We start from the raw sequence: 6000 nt of genomic DNA, 5'->3' as shown, positions 1-6000 counted from the left end.
TGTTGATAGTCCTTACAGTGTTTGTCGTCCTCTTGTGGTCACATATAGAACAACAAATAATTTGCATTGAAGCTGAAAGAGCAATTGGTCAGTAAAAATTCTAAATCTGTTTTCCCAATATTTAAACTACAGCCTACTTTGTAGACTACCATCTCATCATGTTTGTTTGAATTAGGGTTGAACATGTTAAAGCCATTATTGTGGCTGATTAACCTGAATTATTTGAATGAATTGAAATATTTAACATGTTTTTTATATCAAAGTATTCCATTGACTGCATCTGAATTCTGATGCAGAGTGTAGGGAACCTAAAGGTGGAGTGGATCTTTTTTCTGGATCAGGTGAGTCATGTTGAACAGGATTGTTTGCACTTTGTGACTCAATAAAAAAACCACAGAAACTTGAAGTCAAAAAGCGTTTCCTCCGCTGTCCTTAACCGGGGCGGCGTCTGCAGACCGCTTTCCTGGAGGGCGTGTGGCATTGAATGACCCTCACCACTGCCGTCAGTGCTCTGCTGGGCCCCGCCCAAACCCCCTCAATGTGCCCTGATACTGTTCTGGAAAACACTTTGCTTCACAAAAACTCTTTTATCTTTTATTTGGAGCCCTTTTCATGAAGCCACACAGTGGAGCCACTTTAATGAGGTCAAAGGTCAAGCAGAATGAATTTGGTTTAGTCTATTGTAGGTAATTTTTTGATGGTCTGTTGAAGTAGAAAAAGGGTTAGATCAATGCTCCAAGGTGTAAGCCTCTTAGACCTGGCGTTCACATACATGGACATCAAAGTTTGGGCTCCTTTTACCACAGCAGCTGTGACGACGTGCACACTTACTTAACTACTTCGTGGGAAGTGTTAGTATAACCATCCCACAGTCATTCAACCAGTACAACACTAGTTAATAACATGGAATAAACATCATTAGCTGCGAACTCCTAAGCTCAACACCACAGAGTCTAAATGAATGATTGACACTGCACTGCAGCTGTATGACTGAAAGGAATGATGGGAAATTGAGTTGACAATTTACAGGAAATTTTCTACAATTAGACACAAAAATATATAACAAATTATTAGAGTTACGGATTTCTTTGTCGAATAAAAAAACATCTTTTAACAACAAGAGACCTTGAAAAAGTTGCTGATGTCATCAACGAAAATGTAATTGCTGATGTCATCAGATGATGTTATAGACATGACATCAGATGATGTTTATGACATTAAATGATGTCATAAACATCATCTGATGTAGTCAGGACGTAGTCAAAACATGTCAAGACATGTCATCGTTTCAACTTTCATAAATAGGACCTAAAACCAAAAGTGCATCACTTGGTCTTTCATGCTGAAGAGCTTCACTTGTGAAACCACGTTTTACGGAGAAGAAACTCCGCCATTTTTAAAAACACAGGATTTCCACTTTTGATTCTATTTTGAGAAAAATGCATCAAATTCAGGACAATCCAGAAGATCAATCAGGTGTAAAGTCCTCATTAGACAGCACCCAAAGACAGCTGCTGTCAGAGGACAGAAAAGTGCCCACGGTCTGGATCATTGGGTCGGGTCACTACATCACTGGGGCAGAATATACAGCTAATCGATGCTATGGACAAAACCTTGGCGTCGATGCAAAAATTCATTGGATGGGAAAAGTCAGCATGCGCTGGAGGGATGTTCTTAAGCATTTTTATAGCCAGTTGTCCCAACAAAGGAGTTCCCCAGACCTTTTGGTTCTCCACGTTGGCAGCAACGACCTGGGAAACACAAATGTGTCAGACCTTGTCAGTAAAATGGTCAAGGACTTGACACACCTCCATCAAGCTTTTCCCCAAATGAAAATAGCTTATTCCTGCATAACTCCAAGGTTAGCATGGGGGGCATTTGATCCCAGAAAAATAAATGACGACAGGATGACGCTCAACAAAAGTATTCAATCCAGCGCCGGATTATTCAATGGTGCTGTGATGGAGCATGCAAAACTGACACTAGTTGAAAGTCATCTGTTCAAACCAGGTGGAATACAATTCACCTCAAAAGGATTTGAAGTGATTGTAAGCTCCATCCGTGAAACCATTGAGCAAACTCTCCACCAGACATTGTCAAGAGGCCAAACTCACCAGCCTCTGTCATGTCTTCGTGTCCCTTCTACATCTAGCCCAATCCAGCCTGACAACCCAAAGCCTAATCTGAAAAGAAAAGTCAGTTCAGAGGAGCTCTCACAGAGCGGAGTCAGCACACATTTGTCCCCAACCAAAAAGCAGAAAGTCATCTGTGAAAATGATAGCCAGGGTAGGCAGCACTCACCAGATTTTAAAAGCCTTTTTGCTGGTCTACCACCATTTGAGACAGAAATCCAGCCTGAGAAGAGGGAAGAGGACACATCAAGCTCCCCTGACCTCAGCTTTTCAACAAACAGCTCACCAATGGAAACACCCAAAGTCACCAGACCGCCTGATGTCTGGATCGTTGGGTCAACTTATATTTCACGGGCACAGCCTGCAGCTAAACATCTTTTTGGACAAAACTTGGATCTTGATGCTAATGTTAAGTGGATTGGAATTAGACACGTGGGCTGGAAGGACGTTGTTGATAACCTTCATCACACAATCTCCAAAGAAGATGGTCCCCCTGAAATTTTAGTTATCCAAGCTGCAGGAAAAGAATTGGGACGAATGCCTCCAATACAGATCGCAAATCAAATGTTAAAAGACCTGAGGCTTCTGAGACAAACGTACCCTCAAATGAGAATAGTTTTGTCCCTCATCCTTCCAAGGAAAAGTGGGAAATTAGATCATCTTTTTCAGAAGGATAAAAGCTGGACATTAGTCAATGACATTATGAAGGGGTATACCGACCGGTTCGATGTAGTGGAGCATCAAGATTTGTCACCTGATGATGACAAAATGTATGGACCTGATGGAGTAACTTTAACGTTACAAGGAAATCAAATCTTTCTAAACAACATCCACACTGCCATCCATAAATGCCTCCAAGAACAAGATGAATGGATGACTTCTTGTCTTGACAGACCTTTTTAATGAGCAGGATTTTTTCAATTGGCTGAAATAAATGACAACAAGCACCAAAGAACCTTGGATGATGAGCTACTCCAAATTCAAATTTTCTATTGAGGGTTGATACATTTTGAATTGAAGACACATTTGTTTGGATGAAAACAGATTTAAGCTTTAGGCCTGCTGTCATGGTGCAGGGTGGCTCGAGAGCCGGTTGGACCCAGACGCAGAGGCGGAGGCATGAGGATCAGAGTCCGGAGGGTTTAATGAACAAAAAAACAAACAAAAGGCGCTGCAGAGCAGGAATTCAGGACAAAAACCAAACAAAACTCACTGTGGCGAGGAACATGGAACGTGACAGCATGACATGAACACCAAGACAAGGTTAGTGGACCAACCCAGGAGGAAGGCAGAGACAAGACTTAAATACAGACAGGGCAGACAAGACACAGGTGGACACGATCAGGGCTGATGGGGACCAAAGGAAGTAAAACACAAGAAAACAGACAAGACAGGAGACTTTCAAAATAAAACAGGAAACAGAAACTAGACAGAACAAGGACCAAAAACAAGACCACAAATTCAAATCATGACACCTGCAATGTATGGGTTTTCTCCGAGTCCTTCGGTTTCTCCCACAATCCCAAAAAACATGCCAGCAGAAAGCTGGAAAAAGAAAAGCTCCAGCTGCCTCAAGAATTAAAAAATATTGACCAACAGAACCAGGACCCTGACAAGAGTTAGCAAATGGAGGCAGCAGCTAAAAAGGAAAAAGAAATCTTAGAAGATTTTCTTTCAAGCATCAGGAACGCCATTTTAAAGAACCTGGTGCAACCCCCACCCCCCACCCCCCACCCCCAGCATTAAAAAAAGGTCCCCTACAGATTTAACAATTCAATGTTCCTTCAACAATTCGGCCACTGACTGCCAGGTCTGTACCTCCAAACCCAAGAAGAAACTCTTCCTCCCTAAAAGTCTCTCTACACTCTGTGGAAAAATCCCTAAATGAGCTTCAAAAACAGGGGCAGCACGTTGGTCTGTTGGTTAACATCGTTTGCTGACAGGACCACGTCTGCGTGGGTTTTCTCCGAGCGCTTCGGTCCCCCCCACTTTTACAAATATATTAGTAAATATTCAGTGACCTTTATAACAAGAATAAACAAATTATACAAATAAAATCATTCAATTTGATTCAATAAAATAAATTATCAGTCACCAAATTTATAGGGAAATACGTCCAACAAATCCTGGCAGTCCTGTGGGTTTTCTCCGAGGACTTCGGTTTCCCCACAGTAATTCTTAGTAATTGGCTAGTGACTGATGAATTCCCCTCCCTGAATCGCCACCTTATCGTGGTGGAGGGGTTTGCGTGCCCGAATGACCCCAGGAGTGGTGTTGTTAGACGCATTTGCCCTGTTGGGCTGTTTCATGGTAAACTGCTCCTGGGGGACGGGCCAGACTAAGGGCGATTCAAAAAGAAACGCATTTTATTACAGGATCCAATTATTCCTCCCAAAAAGATTGACCTGGGCCTCAGCCTGGAGCCAGAACTGGAGGAGGGACTAGTTTGAATTTTCACCATTTCAGTCTGGACTCAGGGGAGGACGTGGACGGGGTGGAGACAGTCCAGTAAGCTGAAACTTGGTTGAAGCACAAGGCTATCTTAGGTTCCTTTCATGTTTGGTCCAAAAACATAAATACACTGATAATGGTATGCCTGCTTTAGCAGGTTAGGGTGCGATTCCCTACGGTGTTCTGCCAAATATTTGGACTTTTATACATGAAAAGATGAGCATTGCAACCATAAAGCTGGATCAATGCTCATGTCCACCTGAGGATCAGAGAAGAGAATGAGTGGAAGATGGCTTTCCACATTTGAAATGCTTGGTTCTGCAGTTCTGTCAAGCTGACGCCCCCACGGTCTGTTAAGTCATGGTGAACAACGTTCTTCATGGCTTTTTCTACAGCTTTGTTTTTGGAAAGCTTGATCTTGATTTTCCCCAGATATCAGTCTGACTACGTTCATCATGTCTGATTTATTTTGCAGCTTTTGCTGGAGAACTCTTAAAGCAGAAAAATGTGAGCTCCACTCTCCTTTAATCCGCTTTCTTGGAAACATTTAGGTCTCTGAAACATTCAGTTCTCTCAAAAACAAGTTCTCTGCTGCACCAATTCTAACCCAAACTGACCCTGAAAAGCCATTTGATGTAGAAGTGGACAGAGGGCTCCAGACTAACTTTTTTCACTAGGAGTACTGTGGCCCCCAACTGAAAACTTTAGGGGCACAACCAGAAAATTTAGGGGCGCATACCGTAAATCAACATTCTAACCAAATCTACTAATTTCCACTGTATTACAAATAAATACTTTAATAATAGATGCAGAAATTACAATGTGCTGTTTCAAATTCAGTGTCACATTTATTCTGCACTTTTGAAGATGCAACAAGAAGGTAAACTGACAGCACCATCGCTGTCATGACAGTACAAATAGTAAACAAAATACTATACATTTAGAATAAAAAAAAAAGTTTTTAGTAACAAAATGATTACCGTAGTAACCTTTCTGTCATTTCACAGTTACAAACAATACTTAAATGTATGTAAACATTAGGGGATGGAAATTCATGTTGGCGACACTAAATAAGTGCAGCCTAGATGCACAATAATTTGAGATCACCCAGATGGACGCAACACTGCACAGATCACCTGGTGTGAGACGTATGTTTTTGTTTTTGCTCCATCACCTGTCAATCAAAACAAAAATATCACGAGAAAGGGGCAGAAGCAAGACCCCAACCTGAGAGAACGCAGCTGGAAATTTAGTACTGAACTGACTGAAAGCTGCCCTACAGACTACAAAACAATGCATTATGGGACATGTGTGCTGATGGGTTTTTGTAGTTCAGTGATCAATTAAAATAATTTAAAATACCAACTGATTAAAAAAAGGCTACATCCATTACAAAACATTAAAATAATTATAAAAG

General features: G+C 41.5%; 1 long non-coding RNA gene across 1 annotated transcript; it reads right to left on the bottom strand.

Moving 5' to 3' along the window:
• Positions 1-580: 580 nt before the first annotated feature.
• LOC111946608 (uncharacterized) lies at positions 581-3752 on the bottom strand. The gene is made up of 4 exons (XR_002872330.2): positions 3608-3752; positions 2302-3191; positions 2115-2183; positions 581-1751 (listed from the first exon to the last, which is right to left on the bottom strand). It is a non-coding gene; the product is annotated as an uncharacterized LOC111946608 (long non-coding RNA).
• Positions 3753-6000: the final 2248 nt, after the last annotated feature.

Source organism: Oryzias latipes, chromosome 20 (genome assembly GCF_053564925.1).
Source record: "Oryzias latipes strain Hd-rR chromosome 20, Olatipes_Hd-rR_3.1".
NCBI classification, from domain to species: Eukaryota; Metazoa; Chordata; class Actinopteri; order Beloniformes; family Adrianichthyidae; genus Oryzias; species Oryzias latipes.
Note: the sequence above shows the minus strand (reverse complement) of the source record. Positions and strands in the feature narration are given on the sequence as shown.